The following is a 17,222-nucleotide window of genomic DNA, read 5'->3' on the forward strand; positions in this document are numbered from 1 at the left end:
AGGAATGACTGACACACAGGAATATGCACAGCGGGCTTACTGAAAACCTTATCATGTCTGCAGTAATGCCGCAGCATCTCTCCTATCATTCAGTCACAGAACTGCTCCTTAATAACAGCTTTGACAGACGTGCTTTTGTGGCAGCAGAGTCACGATCCATATGTTCCAAGGCCAAACTTCATAGCGCTCTATTGTGATGTTCTCAGTAGGAGAATCTTGCTGATGTCTCCTCATGTTTGCCTTTAGAAGAGCAAGGTAATAAATGCTGAAAGACACTGCATTGTGTGTTTTAGTGGCTTAGGAGTGAACAAAATACTGCACTTAAAAGATTGACACAAAGTCTCCAGAAGTGATGCTTCTGCTTTTTAGGTGAGGTGCTTGCTGGGCATCAATCTTCTCTTCTAAATCCTTGCTTTGTTCCTAGATACTGTTTTAGCAAAGTGTTGAGAAATGCTGGATCATTCACTCATCAGCTAAAGGTAGGACAGTCTGTGTGAAGGCACACATGGTCTGCTGCAGACCTCAGGGACACATAGTTGTTCCTATTATACTACTTTCTAGTTTGCTTAGAGTCCACGCAGAGGAAACCTGCACAGTTGGTGCCTTTGTCGTGTAGTGGCTAAGCGGGAAAGTCACATAGCAGCAAAACGTTGTGAGGGTATGCTTATATGCGCGCCAAGCCTCTCCAGTTTTCTACACAATATGCAGTTAAATACACAATTTCTTATATATTAAACAATGTATTTTTCAGTACAGTCTCTTTGTGATGTGAGGTAACATTAAGCTGAGATAAATCTGTAGAAGTTGTTCTAAGCTTTCTGTATTTCCTTCTGCATTGCCATTTGCATGCCCTTCTCATAGCTTTCATGCTCTCTTGCTTCTCTGCGAGCCCTCTCCTCATATTCCCTTTGCTCCTCAATGTGAACAGCTTCTCTGTCCATGCTGGCAAAAAGCCTGTGTAGATTCTGTGAAGTCTTCTCATATCTCTACTGCTTTTTCTTCTTCTTTGGCAGAGGAGCACAAGGAGATTCTGGTTAAAACGGACAACAAACAACAGGTTACTGTTACTGTACTTGAGTCCTTAATCGTAACAGGAAGCTTTAAATCGCTCCTGTTTTTGTTTTCAGCCATTGCAGAGCTGCAGTTAAAACAAAAGACTGAACTTATACTAAAAGTGTGGTTATTAAAATGGGCGTAAATAACTTGAAATGAATATCGATAAACCCTTTTCCCAGTATTAACATTCATTTTAACGTTGGCAAAAAAGCTGTCACAAAAATAATGACATTCACGTGCGTGTGCTACCTGCTCCTCTGGGACCACAAAGTGCTCATTGAGCCTGATTCCAGCACATCAAGCATCCCCTTTGTCCAGGTTAGAGAAGTTTCTTTTGTTTTCCAAGTTTGGCTCCAAACGTTTTAGCAAAGCAACAGGTTTTGTTGATTTCTTTCTTCTTTCTGTCTTCTGTTACAATTTTCCCTTTTTCCTGTAGTGGCCTTTTACACTAAGATATTTTTGGAGACCAATCAGGCCACCTATAACTTGGATCTACAGCTTGATTTCACAGTTTTGTTTGTTTTTGTTTGTTTTTTTTTCTCACCATCACATTGATCTGCTTTAAGATCTTGATCTTGGTCCAAACTAGTTTCCTGACATTTTTCTTTACCACATTTGAATGTTGAAAACAAGGAGAAAAAATTCCTCATTGCAGACAGATACTGAGTCTCAGGTTGAACAGTGTCTCTTCCTTGAGATCCCATGTCAGCATGTTGCAGGTGTTGACTATCCCATAGTATAAGTGTAGAAATCCCATCTGTTGGTTTGATGTTTGTGCCAGATTCCCCTATTTCATGACTGGATATGTATTTTAAAGACTATTTAAAACTAGATGGTGATATAATAATAGAGATTGATCATATATTAGATCGTATAATAGAGATCCCAGATTGTTTGTGACAGATAGAGGGTCTATATGTATATTTATATAAGCTCTGTATGAATGTGTGTGAATTGGAAAGTGTTTTAAGTAGTCATACTAGACTAGAGTATCCTATGAATATCAGTCTGTGCAGTTAAGTACAACAAACTGTAGATTCTCATTAGAGGAGTAGTAATAATTATTGAACTGAATACTTACAGTGATTAAGATTTGTGTTCATAAATTAAAATTTGAATCCTGCACAGTTTCAGTATATTTTACGGGGGCGTAATTAATATTTTTCTCTGCTGCATCATTAACTGTTTTGCATTGTGTTTTACATGATAGCGTCCAAACCTCTCCATGCGAGGAGAGTCAAAATGTAGGAGTGTTTTATAACTGTGTACACCGAGCAATGAAAGAGTGAGAGAAGGAAAATATGTGGTCAAGGTTTTTCACTGTAAGTCAAGCAATACAAAAGTGACAAACTTTAGCTCAAGAAGCTCTTGTAGCTCCTTCTTCTTTATCATTTATCAAAGAATTGAGAGATTTATGATTCATGTGATCAGTCTTAATATTTTAGGGGAAGCAGCTGCCTGAGACAGTGTAGGTTTGGATACAATTTTAGGAAGCATTATCATTTTCCTACCCAATTTTAAACCAGTCGGTGGACTTGATAAAACATTTTTCATATGTACTTGTGTGAGTCACGTTGTTTTGTTGAAGTTGGAAGTCAAGGATGAACCTAGAACCTCTTACACTTTAAAATGGAGCCTCAGTTCTTTCCTTTAAGTCATGTGAACCACAGCTGTCAAAATGTCAGAGCGATTGCCTTAAGGATACATTCTTCTTAGTTGTGAATTTTAAAAATTAAAGATTTCAAAGTTATTTTCAAGCATTTCTGCTATTTTTCTTTAACAGGGATGGAGGAAAAAAGGGCAAAAAAAATGAAAGAGTGGCAGCGGGGGAATGGCATTTAGCAAATGGTCTCCGGCTGGGATTGCACTGCTCAGGGCATATGTGGTGGGACTCCACTGCTCAGGGCATATGCGTCCATGTGGTATGCATCCTACCCACTCCACTTTCCGGTCTCCCTTGATGTTGTTGTTTTTCAGTTAGAAACAGAGTTGTTGACCATGAGTGGTGGCCACTCATCCATAAGTGGACCACCAATGGCCCACATCATCAAATGCTCTCATATCATGATCATCTTGTGCAACCCAATCTGATATGAATGGTATTAACCTGCAATACTCATCATCTATTCAATTCAATTCAATTCAATTTTATTTATATAGCGCCAAATCACAACAAAAGTCGCCTCAGGGTGCTTCATAGATACAGAGAAAAACCCAACAATCATATGACCCCCTATGAGCAAGCACTTTGGCGACAGTGGGAAGGAAAAACTCCCTTTTAACAGGAAGAAACCGCCGGCAGAACCAGGCTCAGGGAGGGGCGGCCATCTGCTGCGACCGGTTGGGGTGAGAGAAGGAAGACAGGATAAAAGACATGCTGTGGAAGAGAGACAGAGGTTAATAACAGATATGATTCAATGCAGAGAGGTCTATTAATACATAGTGAGTGAGAAAGGTGACTGGAAAGGAAAAACTCAATGCATCATGGGAATCCCCCGGCAGCCTACGTCTATTGCAGCATAACTAAGGGAGGATTCAGGGTCACCTGGTCCAGCCCTAACTATATGCTTTAGCAAAAAGGAAAGTTTTAAGCCTAATCTTAAAAGTAGAGATAGTGTCTGTCTCCCGAATCCAAACTGGAAGCTGGTTCCACAGAAGAGGGGCCTGAAAACTGAAGGCTCTCCCTCCCATTCTACTTTTAAATACTCTAGGAACAACAAGTAGGCCTGCAGAGCGAGAGCGAAGTGATATGGTACTACAAGGTCATTAAGATAAGATGGGGCCTGATTATTTAAGACCTTGTATGTGAGGAGTAAGATTTTGAATTCAATTCTGGATTTAACAGGAAGCCAATGAAGGGAAGCCAAAACAGGAGAAATATGCTCTCTCTTTCTAGTCCCTGTCAGTACTCTTGCTGCAGCATTTTGGATTAACTGAAGGCTTTTCAGTGAGTTTTTTGGACAGCCTGATAATAATGAATTGCAGTAGTCCAGCCTGGAAGTAATAAATGCATGAACTAGTTTTTCAGCGTCACTCTGAGACAGGATATTTCTAATTTTAGAGATGTTGCGCAAATGGAAGAACGCAGTCTTACATATTTGTTTAATATGTGCGTTGAAGGACATATCCTGGTCAAAAATGACTCCAAGGTTCCTCACAGTGTTACTGGAGGCCAAGGTAATGCCATCCAGAGTAAGAATCTGGTTAGATACCATATTTCTAAGCTTTTCAGCGCCGAGTACAATAACCTCAGTTTTATCTGAATTAAGAAGCAGAAAGTTAGCGGCCATCCAGGTCTTTATGTCTTTAAGACATTCCTGCAGTTTAACTAATTGGTGTGTGTTATCTGGCTTCATGGACAGATAGAGCTGGGTGTCATCTGCATAGCAGTGAAAATGTATGCTATGTCTTCTAATGATGCTGCCTAAGGGAAGCATGTATAATGTAAACAGAATTGGTCCTAGCACTGAACCCTGTGGAACTCCATAATTAACCTCAGTGTGTGAAGAGGACTCTCCATTTACATGCACAAATTGGAGTCTATTAGATAGATATGATACAAACCACTGCAGTGCAGTACCTGTAATACCTACAGCATGTTCTAATCGCTCTAATAGGATATTATGGTCAACAGTATCGAATGCTGCACTAAGGTCTAGCAGGACAAGCACAGAGATGAGTCCACTGTCAGAGGCCATAAGAAGATCATTTGTAACCTTCACTAAAGCTGTTTCTGTGCTGTGATGAACTCTGAAACCTGACTGAAACTCTTCAAATAAACCATTCCTCTGCAGATGATCTGTTAGCTGTTTGACAACTACTCTTTCAAGGATTTTTGATATGAAAGGAAGGTTGGAGATTGGCCTATAATTAGCTAAGACTGCTGGGTCTAGAGATGGCTTTTTGAGTAAAGGTTTAACTACAGCCAGCTTGAAGGCCTGTGGTACATAGCCAATTATTAGAGATAGGTTGATCATATTTAAGATCGAAGAATTAATTAATGGGAGGACTTCTTTGAGCAGTTTTGTAGGAATGGGGTCTAAAAGACACGTTGATGGTTTGGAGGAAGTAATTATTGAAGTTAACTCAGAAAGATCAATTGGAGAAAAAGAGTGTAACTTAACATCAATGGTACTAAGAGTAGCTGTAGATAATATTACATCTGTGGGATGATTATTGGTAATTTGTTCTCTAATGATAAAAATTTTATTTGTGAAGAAGTTCATGAAGTCATTACTAGTTAATGTTAAAGGGATGGTTGGTTCAAAAGAGCTCTGACTTTTTGTCAGCCTGGCTACAGTGCTGAAGAGAAACCTGGGGTTGTTCTTATTTTCTTCAATCAGTGACGAATAGTAAGATGTTCTGGCTTTGTGGAGGGCTTTCTTATAAAGCAACAAACTATTTCTCCAGGCTAAATGATGATCCTCTAAATTTGTGACACGCCATTTCCTCTCCAGATTACGAGTCATCTGCTTTAGGGTACGTGTTTGAGAATTATACCACGGAGTCAGGTACTTCTGATTAGAGACCTTAGTTTTCACTGGAGCTACAGTATCCAGAGTCGTACGTAGTGAGGAGGTGAAATTATTAACAAGATAATCGACCTCTGTTGGGGTAGCGTTCAGATAGCTGCTCTGCTCTATGTTGGTACAGGGCAATGACGATGATAACAGTGGGTGGATTATATTCTTAAACTTAGTTACAGCACTTTCAGAAAGACATCTACTTTGATAAAGTCCACTCTCCACTGCTGCGTAATCAATTATTGTAAATGTAAATGTTATCAAGAAATGATCAGACAGGAGAGGGTTTTCAGGAAACACTGTTAAATGTTCAGTTTCTATGCCATATGTTAAAACAAGATCTAGAGTGTGATTAAAGTGGTGGGTGGGTTCTTTTACATTTTGAGAGAAACCAATTGAGTCTAATAACAGATTAAATGCCATGTTGAGGCTGTCATTTTTAGCATCTACATGGATGTTAAAATCACCCACAATAATTATTTTATCTGAGCTCAGAACTAAATTAGATATAAAGTCTGAGAAATCAGAAAGAAACTCTGTGTAAGGCCCAGGTGGACGATAGATGATAACAAGTAAGACTGGTTTCTGAGTTTCACAGCTGGGGTGGACGAGGTTAAGCATCAGGCTTTCAAATGAATTAAAAGTCTGTCTTGGTCTTTCATTAATTAATAGACTGGTGTGAAAAATTGCTGCCACACCGCCCCCTCGGCCTGTGCTTCGAGATTTCTGGTAGTTAGAATGACTCGGGGGTGTTGATTCATTTAAACTAACATAATCATCCTGCTGCAACCAGGTTTCTGTAAGGCAGAGTAAATCAATTTGTTGATCAATTATTAAGTCATGTACTAACAGAGACTTGGAGGAGAGAGACCTAATATTTAATAATCCACATTTCACTGTTTTACTCTTTGGTTCAGATGTGGATACTGTATTGTTCTTTCTTTGTAATTATTTATGTTTAAGTTGTTTGTTGCTGGTTTTTAGTTTGTTTTTTGTCTTTTTGGAAGCTGACACAGTCTCTATGGAGATGGGTTTTTGGGGGGGTAGCAGGAGGAGAGAAGCTGCAGAGAGGCGTGTAAGACTGCAACTCTGCTTCCTGGTCCCAACTCTGGATAGTCATATTTTGGGGGGTTTAATAAATTTGTCCATATTTCTAGAAATGAGAGCTGCTCCATCCAAAGTGGGATGGATGCCGTCTCTCCTAACAAGACCAGGTTTCCTCCAGAAGGTTTGCCAATTATCTATGAAGCCCACATCGTTTCTGGGACACCACTCAGACAGCCAGCAATTTAAGGAGAACATGCGGCTAAACATGTCACTCCTGGTCTGATTGGGGAGGGGACCAGAGAAAACTACAGAGTCCGACATTGTTTTGGCAAAGTTGCACACCGATTCAATATTGATTTTAGTGACCTCCGATTGGCGTAACCGGGTGTCATTACTGCCGACGTGAATTATGATTTTACTGAATTTACGTTTACCCTTAGCCAGCAGTTTTAAATTTCCTTCAATGTCGCCTGCTCTGGCCCCTGGAAGACAATTGACTATGGTTGCCGGTGTCTCTAGCTTCACATGTCTGAGAACAGAATCACCAATTACCAGAGTTTGACCCCCGGCGGGTGTGTCGCCGAGTGGGGAAAAACGGTTAGACACATGAACGGGTTGGTGGTGTACCTGGGACTTCTGTTTAGATCTATGCTTCCTCCTCACCATCACCCAGCCGCCCTCTTTCCCCAGCTGCTTGGGGTCTGCCGGGGAACAGCTAGCGGGGCCTATGCTATCTTCGGCTGCACCAGCTACAGGGGCCTGGCTAGCTACGGGTGAATGAAGGGTGCGAAGTCAAGTCTCCAATTCAGTAATCCTGGCCTCCAGAGCTGCAAATATGCTACATTTGTTACAGATATCATTACTGCTAAAGGAGGCCGAGGAGTAACTAAACATCTGACACAATGAGCAAGAAAGTGCAGGAGGGACAGGTGAAGTAGCCATGGTGCTAATGAGTCGGCTACGAGCTAAGCTAGCGAAACAGTACAGAGACAGTGAGTGAATACTTTGGCTATAAATTAGGTAGTGAGTACACAGAAAGTGTGCTTCGGATAGGGTTGCCAACCGTCCCTTAAAAAACGGAATCGTCCCGTATTTAGAAACAAAAGTACACGTCCCGTATTGAGCTAATAAGGGACGCACTTTGTCCCGTAATACAGTGAGAATCAAAAGTAGTCTATAAGTTTTAATGTAATTAACGCTTTGTTTGAAAACATAATTCCCAGCCCCGCCCCTGCTTTGTGACCAATGAGCTGACAGCACACTTATGATAATTCGAGTATGACAATTCAGATTACCGCTCATCTCATTGGTTGAGGAAAGGTCGCTTGCGGAGAAAATACCGGAAGACAACAGATGACCACAACAAAAAGCATGGCCAACAGGGAAACAAACGCCGACACTGCGGTGCAAGTCTCAGACGACAGTACACCTGAAGCTGGGCAAACACTGTGCGATTTTCAAACTGCACGATTGGCTCGCAGGGGTTAGACGTTCGTAGGTGACGATGCAGGTCTCACACTATACCGCCCGATGCTCTGATGCGACCTGAGTCACACTGTGCCTCCATAAAATGAAGGTTATAACAAAAAATCTGTCGCTCGCTCTCCCTCTCTGTCTTTCACTCACACAGACACACACCACCATCAACTTTGCTAAATTACTAATGACAAACATGATCAGGCAGCTGTGATTGAGCAGCAGTGTAAATCCAACTATTTTCACGGTTGTTGTGGTCGTGATAATTTGGTGATGCCACATCGAAAAGGCTCGGATGAGCTTCCCAAAGTTCTACAAGTTGTGCCTCCATCGCTTGTGTCCAGATCACACGCTGCACAGCCGTGCTGCTCCGTCTTTTTCACCGACGTTTACGTGTTTGCGCGTGAGCAGTGTGAGCGGCTGCGGTGACACCCTCACGAGCGATTGATGATCGGGAGCTGGTCGTGAGGTGTTAATCGCTCCTAGTTACCCCACGTATACTACACGATGCACGATGAAGGCCAAAATCGGGCCGATCACCAAATTGGTCGCACGACTCAAAAATCGGCTCAAAATGGGCCAAAGATCGCACAGTGTGAGCCAGGCATTAGACCAGCAATGTTTGTTCCTCTCAGAGAAAGAAAAAAAGGCTGCAAAAGTGCAGGGAAGAATGGGAAAAGGAAAACACCTGGCTGGAAAAGTGCACGATAACACCTATAAAGCGCACTGCACTGTGTGCCGGCACACTTTTTCCATAGGCATGCTTCTAATGGTGGGCACATGAAGAACATGAGGGGAACCCTTAACCAATTTTTGTCCACCAGGCCACGGCGGAACCAGATATGGTAAACACTGGTTTGTTTGTTTTTAAACCCTCTGGTTAAGGTTAAAATGGGCATGTGCAGTGAATATCAGCGCTATGTGGCCAGAAGTGTGATAATATAATTTATTTTGTGTAGTAAACAACTGCAAGGATAGATGATTACAACGAATAGATGAGTAATACATAAAAGTAATACATAGATGAATAATGATGGTGAGTTATGATGCGTAATCATGGGAACAAGTGGGTTTACAAACGGGAGCAAAAGCTGAAATAATGCCTCTACTGAAGCCAATTGCACTAAATGCACTAAATGTGCAGTTACAAGAATATTTTTCTTTCTATTGTTTTCTATTAATTTATATAATTTTAAGTTAAGCAGGACAGAGTTCTTTTAAAGAAATACACCTGTTTTATTGTGTTAATGTTGTCATTTTGAGCTAAAAATAAATGGCTAAATGATTTTTGTTTCCCATGTGTTGATATCACAAAGAATATATGCATCTACTTAAATCAAATTCAAGTCAAATGGTTAAAAAAATAATTTCACACACAAAAAAAGAGCTAAAAAATTCACCACACTGGGAAGGGTGAAGACAACTGGGTCGCCCGGCCCTGGCCACGAGGTGTCCCTTATTTATTTCTCAGGGAGTTGGCAACCCTAGCTTCGGATGAAGCACGTGAAGATTATACTATGAAAAAAGAATGTATTTAAAAGTTGTTAATTAAATTTCTAAGCAAATAAGTTACTCAGAAACACCACTGTGTTTGAGCAGGAACAGGAAGTGATACTCTACCGCAGAGCGAGCGAACACCAAGTGACAGCCTATCATCTACACTTAGAATATGTAATGTCTAAGTAGAAAAAATGTTTACTACTACTCTTATCTCTTAAAAAATAGAAATCCACTGTAATATATTTAAAACAGGGAAAAAACTTTTCTCTTTTCCCTCTCTTTTCCAAAAATGTTAGAAGTCCAGAGTTAATAAGTAATACTGGAAAAAAATTAAGAACAATTAATAAACCTGGACAGATTCATCAGTCTCGCCGACTGATCCATTTCATCTGTTTTGGTACACGTAAAAGTGACAACAGGTGCACTGGAGAAGCAACAAGACAGCCTTCCAAAAGAGAATGGTTTTGCTGGTGGCGGCCACAAACCATTTTGCAGTTCTAGTATGAGGGACCAACATTACCAGCGCCCTACAAAGTGACCCCAAGTGGGCTAAACGTACTACTTATGTGCTTGTTTCCAATAAAACTGCGAGAATGTGGCATAAGAGCACTTCTTCCAATAGTGGGACCTGCACTCATAGCCCAGCACCAGCAGCTCAACTTGTATTTAACCAGTGAACACCAGAACTGGCAGCTCTGCAACTGGTGCCCCGTTCTCCTTACGGATTAAAGCAGGTTCACATTGAGTACATGTGACAAGTGTGAAATATGCTGGCGACACCATGCTGGATGTTATGCTGCTTGCAACATCATCCAGCATGACTGGTTTGGCAGTGGGTCAGCGGTGTCCTTGGGAGGCACATTCCTGCAGGGTGATAGAGATCCCAGTGTGCTTGCCAACATTATCATCACTGCGGCTAGATACCAGGATGAAATCCTCAGACCCATTTTTTTAATCCTTATGCTGGTGAAGTGGGCCTGGGTTCCTCCTGGTGCAGGACAATGACCGACCTCATGGAGCCAGAGTGTATAAACAGTTCCTAGGCAACAAAGGCATTGACACCACTGACAGTCCTTTATAGTCCTCAGACCTGAATCCAACTGAGAACATCTGAAATGTGTTCCCAACTCGATGCTACTAAGTAGCTCCACAAACTGTGCAAAAGATCAGTGATCCTGCCCTGATCCTGGTCTAGGAGGAGATCCCCCAGGAGCCATCCACAGCCTCATTAGGAGCATGCCCAGTTCCTGGGAGTGCATACAGGCATTTGTGGGAGCGATACACACACAAATGAGATCAACCTGTGATTTCAACTTTCAACTTTGTTTTTTTAGTGTGATTTTTAAATCCTGTGCTTGAAGGATTGATAATTTTGCTTTCCGCTGACCATTGTTAAGCCATTTTGATTTTTGAATTACACAATGTATCTATGTAAAGACTCTCTACTCGATTAGTTCATTCATCATCAGCTGATGTGTGATTTAACGGTTCCATTCCCTTTTTTTTTGAGCAGTGTATTGCCTATTATGTGCAATTATTTTCATTATGTCCATGCATTTGATGAAAAACTTGAACTATTCTTCATTCCTAGCATTTCTCTTTTTTCGCGGTGCTGAATAATTTGTGGTATAGATAGAAACAAATTATAATCCTCATGCAATACATCTTTAGGGTGGCAAACACTGAAGCATTCACAGTAAGAGGTCTTCTAGATATGCTGATTCAAAAAATTATCTCATGTTGAATATTTAATTCAAGGAATAATGCATAATGCACTAACACTAAATCGAGATTAAAGGATAATGATGCCTAATGTAATGTAACTCTGTAACTGTGTTAAGGGTAAAATAACAGAGAGGCAATTACCCTTAGTCTGTACATCAAGGGAAACAGAAACAGATAAAGGGGGTAAGAGACTTGTGTTAAGTTAAGCTAGAGGTGTGTTTCAGCTGTTGTTGTGGACAAAACCGCGGTCACCTGTGTGCTTTTCAAAATCCATTTACAAATAAGTTGAGAGTCCTTCTAAATCACTGGCGTAAAACAGTGATGGATACACCGGAGATGGAAGCATTCACTTGTGAAATGTCATAGAAAATGGCCTGTTCTGCAAATATATGAACACAGGCAGATTGAGAACAGAGCGTTGTTTTAGAAATGCAGTAACACAGAAACTTTCTGAGTAAGAGCTTTGTTTCTTCTTACTTTAATCTTCAATTTCAATGAGGACTTAGCCCTCCCACCCCCCACCCCCACCCCACACACACACAGTAGTTGGATGTAAACTGTAAATCCTTATCGTTTCTGACAAGGTCAGACAGCATGTCAAACCACACAAATAAATTAGCAGTTGTTTTGTGTCAACACAGGTGTGTTTAAAAAGCTGATCAAAAAAGAAACAGCATAATATCAGAGCACATATTAGACATATAAGACTCTATTTCTTTTATTTATGTTTAGAAAATAAACTTAGTCGACAAATCCCATCTATAACCCATTTTATTACATGTAAACACACTAACAATCAATCGTTATTTATAAGTTTTCATTTCAAACAGTTCTTGTGCGTAGATTGAGCATAAATGCATTCGATTATTTAGCATGGGTTAAAGGTGTAAGTAGGTATAGTTTTTCACTTTTAGGAGAGCTAATCTAGCAGTTTCCCTCTGCTCCCATTCTTTAAGCCAAGCTAAGCTTCCTCTATAAAAAGAAGTGTGATTAGTGCAGTTACATGTCAAATATGGTTCAGATTGTGATTTTGGTGCAGGGCTTTCTTTGCTCTGAGTGTATTCTTTTTTTATTCATTATTTGTATTCATTATTTTTTTATTGACATTTTGCTTCCTCTAACCATCTGATTTAATGATCAGACTGCTGCGTCTGTCTCTCTGGGGTTTTCAACATGTTCATTGTTTGCTCTCTTTTGTTGTTCTAAAACCAGTGAAGTAGCAGGGCTGATGGCTGTCTTCACGCTTGGTTTATGGCAGGCGGTGGATATATACTGTGTGTTTTTACTAGTCCAAATGTCATCAGACAGAGACATGCTATAAATAAGTTCCAAACCATTAAACCAGAGTTCTGACTCGGTATGCATTTGCCGTTGACTTGCATTGTGCATTTGAATGCTTGAGAACTTTCCTTGCCTTTTAAGCTTGCAGTCTAATCCTCCACAGCCTGTGTGGTGGGCTCCTTATCTTCCTCTTATCTCTGTGTGGTGCACTTTATTTATTTTTCCTTGTCCTTTGCTGTATCACTTTTCCCTGCAAGGGCAACACTGGCTCCCCTAGACCTGCCCCAAAACGACCCGTCAGTAAAATCTGATCCTTTTAGACTGAACAGGACCAGTCTTTTGCATGCCAAAGTCTTGATGATGGGGGCCAAATGTCCTCCAGCTGCCCTCCAACTCACCAACGGCAGCAAGAAAAGGTCTCCTAATCTCTCGACAGTAACTCTAGATTCTGTTGACACTGACAAAGAAGGTTGCAACAGCAGAGGGGTGCAGACACGTCTTTCTAACTAAATCAGCAGTCTTTCTGGGCAGTGAGAATAGAGCTGGAATATGGGCGAGTGACACTCACAAATCAATGCAAGGAAGAGCAAAATATGTCAGATTTGAGACTTTATAGGAGAATGAGGATTGACAGAGGAGCCAGGCCTCAGCCATTTTTTGAAATGTATCCATCAGGCAAAAAAAAGAAAGTAATCGTGTTTTCTTGCATCACTTTTCGTAAGAGTTAGAAAATTTCCCTTACAAAGCAAATAAGCTCACAATATTGCAGAAAAGCATTTTCTCATAGTTGCTCTCAATAGCTTGCAGAGTGTGTGATCTTAGAAAAGACTAACATATCATTAATGTTTTGTTTGTAAAGCTGGGAAAACATGTCGTTGCATCATTCATTAATCTAATTTAATGTTTTTTTCATCCATTGTTACTGAAGCTTTTAGGCACTCAGAAGTATTTCTCAAAACTTGTTTTCCAACCATATCAGCTGTTTTTATAGTTGTTCTGTATGGCTGCACTGAAAGAGGAAGTGAACAGCTGGCTGTCATAGTCTGGGAGGGGGTTTCAAAGAATACCTGCCATCACAGACACCCCCGATCTTACACTGGAAGTGTGTAGTGGTAGTTTTTGTACAGGCCATCCTGTTTTACAGCCTGGATAATGTGCAGGATGTTGTCATCAAACAGTGTTACAAGCAATATTATTTTATACATGCGAGCGTTGCTGCGTTTGTGGCACACTTGTCTCCTAAATCCAATTCAGTAAGGAGAGATCACTTGGAAGAATTTAACATGACTTATTGAGACAGAGAAATTAAAGTATTTGCAGATTATACTCCGATAACCCCTCGTGGCAGAAGGGAATCCCAGTGGTGAAAGGATTTAGGAGTCTAGATATTGGCAGTGGTGAAGATAAGGAATAGAGCTCAGGCTGTGATGTCTGAGGTGGAGATGGGGAGGAGGTGGATTGCAAAGACAGTCTAAATGGGAGAATGACAAGAGAGCGCAGATTTAAACCATGCAAAGTGGAGGCTGATTGGCTCAAAGAATGCAGGTGAGAAGATGATTGGACTGGAGTAATGATGTCAGTATTGAGATTGGCAGCGTGGGAAAGCGGTCAACATGTAAACAGAAAAGCAGCTGAACACCCAGGAAAGCAGGCGGGTGGGTGATTACAGATCTTCCTTATTGAACTTATGCATCAGCTTCATTTGACAGATTTACTGATTCGCGCCGGTTTTTATTTGATTACCGCACTGATGTGAGATGTTGGCAGCAGCACTGATGGTGAGGGAAGGTAAGAGTAAACGACAAGGACACTCGGCAAAGCACCAAGGTCCTTGTGTCATATACATCCTTCAATGTGCCACTGGTTGCTGCTGAGCTCTTTAGAAAAACTGCCACCTCAGATACTCAATATTAATATGTGTTTGGAGCTAATGTTATTAAAGGTGCTGGAAGAGACCGCTGAACACTTTGAGATACAGTTTGCACACGAGGACAGGGCGGATGAGGGTTAATGGTATTGTAGAAAAACTCCAACATAAGCACAAAAAAAAATGCAATGAGGTGCCATGCATGTTGCCGAGCCATTTATGATTTCAGTGTCACAGCACAAGGGGCACGTTTGTGACCCAGTAAAAATGAAAATAATTAATATAGGATTTGTTTTGTTTATGCCCTGCAGTCCCCAGGCTTGCTTGTTTGTTTGGACAAAGTATGCGGTGACGCACATATCGTGATGCTGTTGTAGATGAGTGTAACACAGAGAAGATAGATGGCGACGCATCCAGGCCCGTTCTTCTACCCATGTGATGTGCTGTATAGTGGAGATAACATATAAGCCATTACATACAAATTGAAACATTAAACCACTACATAAAGATCCACGTTGACAGTAGACCACATAGGGAAGATTTATGTTCTTGTTGCTGTTCATTATCCCCTTGACTGATTAAATAATGAAAATAAAATCCTGTCATAACTGCAAAAAACACCCATCCTGAATCAACTGAACAATAGAAAAGAGACCATGGTTATTTGTATAAAATGTCATGGTTATCCATTAAGTTGTTTAAAACATTAATATCTACAAAGCCACAATGCTATCATGAGTGCAGCAAGTGTCCTGCATTCAAATAAATGAATAAATAAGGAATTCATAAAAGAATATTCACAGCAAAGGAGCACAATTATTGTTTACTGACAGTGAAGATGGGAATTGTGGCGGATAGATGAAGCCCAGTGAGCTGAGAGGCAGCAGCATGAGGTACAAAAATGAGCATCTACAGACACATGACAGGGACGAGAGTGTTTGATGTGTGAGTCCAATTTCTAAACTAAAGAGACCTTTTCTTGATTAAAATTATGTTTAGACATTTCTCTTAATGCCCGATAGTTTTTTTTCTGTTAATGTAAGCAAACAGTGCAGTAAAAAGTAACACAGTAGGATCTTGTTGGCTTCCTGCATTTATGCTACCTTGTATTTTGCGCTCATGTATATAAACTTTACCCATCTTTTCCCATGAGGTTTTCTAACAACAGAAAGTGGATATTATGCACATACCTACTGCAATAGTTGTTTCTGCTTTGGGATGACACAGACATACAATTTCAAGTTTTTTTTTCTTAATCTTTTTTGAGTCCTTTTAAAAACAAGGCCACAGGTCCCAAGAGTAAAACAGACCACAGTGGTTGTACAAAGATTATAAAACCAACATTATGTACTCCACGTGAACTTGTGCTGAGGCGCTGAGGGCGAAGGGATGACTTGTCGCTTCAGTCTCTGCTCTCGAAGTCGTTTGGAGCTAAATGGCTCTTTGTGTGGAGTGCTTAGTTAAGGCTAGAAAAGCATGAAGTATAGAGGAGTGTGTAATGTTAAAAAAGAAACAAGGCGGTGAAATATTCATAATGGAATTGTCCTGGCTCGGAAAAGCGTTATTTATTGATGCCGTACATGTGATGGAAATTGGGGAATAGTTCTGTGTGGATTTACATGCTTGCAAAACAGAAAACTGCTGCCCAGCTTTTGTGGTCTGTGTAGTTCTTGCAGCAGCTAGGCCAGGACTTCTGTTTTCTGAGAGAGTGCATGCTCAAGGTTTGCTATCAGTGAAGTCAGATTTGGTAAAATTTGGGGAGACGTGACGATTGCAATCGATAACTGAATGGCTTACCCATACGTGGAGACTCCATGAGCAAGCAGACACAGACAATGAGGTTGTGCTTTGGTCAAGTGTTACATTTTCATGCGTGCGTTTCTGTAAAAGGAGTACAGGAGAAATTCTGACAAGTCAAAACAGTTAAAGTTCATGTGACAATGAAGTAATGGTGGTGCAGTCCCAGAGGTTAAGGAAACAACAACTCAGACCCAGAAGGACTTTAGAGGTGGTCTGAGTTGCTCAAAGAATGCTGCCAGTTTGCTCTAAATTCATTTTGTACAATATAAGTTAAAAAAAACCCTCCATGACAGGTCATTTTTCACTCCACCTGTGTATTCCTACTATGAACACCTGCGGTCACCTGGGATTTATCTCATCCCCTGATGTTTGTTAGTCCAGCCTCGACCGAGGCCAAATTATTCACACATGTGGATATGTCACTACATACACACACACAAACTCAACGTGTTGCTTCTCACTTCTAATTAGAGAACCATCGTTTTCCACCAGGAGTCAAGTCTAGACTTGTTTGTACGTGGGGATTTATAATAGAAGGTGTAATTTACCCTCTGAGTCAGTAATCGTGTGTACGCAACGTGCGTGATTCTATCTTGGTATTATTCACAGTGGAAATGCACATTTATTATTGTAGTTCTGTGTGCGTATTTCTTGCCCTTTCTTCCCACATCTATTGCCTTTAAGTGTTAATGGAGCTATGTGTTGCTGCCTGATGCCTCTCTCTTGACTGCTATTCCATATGGAGCCACAATCCAAAGCATGCTCTTAAAAACAATCTTCACAAAGGGGAAAAAAAAAGGAAATACGTCCATGTGTGTGCATTCAAGTGTGTGTGTGTGCTAGCTGTGCAGGGGTACAGAATGCAGTAGAGCAGCTGATACTGCACTCTGTCCTGTTCAATTCATAATGTTTTAATCCCCCTCCAGCTTTGGTCTATGGAGCAGGAA

General features: G+C 40.8%; 1 protein-coding gene across 2 annotated transcripts in view; it reads left to right on the forward strand.

Moving 5' to 3' along the window:
- The window catches only part of fgf14 (fibroblast growth factor 14), a 119,660-nt gene that overhangs the window by 17,305 nt on the left and 85,133 nt on the right, over positions 1-17,222 (forward strand). The gene's annotated exons all lie outside the window — the stretch shown is intronic.

The sequence above is a fragment of the Neolamprologus multifasciatus genome, chromosome 16 (assembly GCF_963576455.1).
Source record: "Neolamprologus multifasciatus chromosome 16, fNeoMul1.2, whole genome shotgun sequence".
Lineage (NCBI taxonomy): Eukaryota > Metazoa > Chordata > Actinopteri > Cichliformes > Cichlidae > Neolamprologus > Neolamprologus multifasciatus.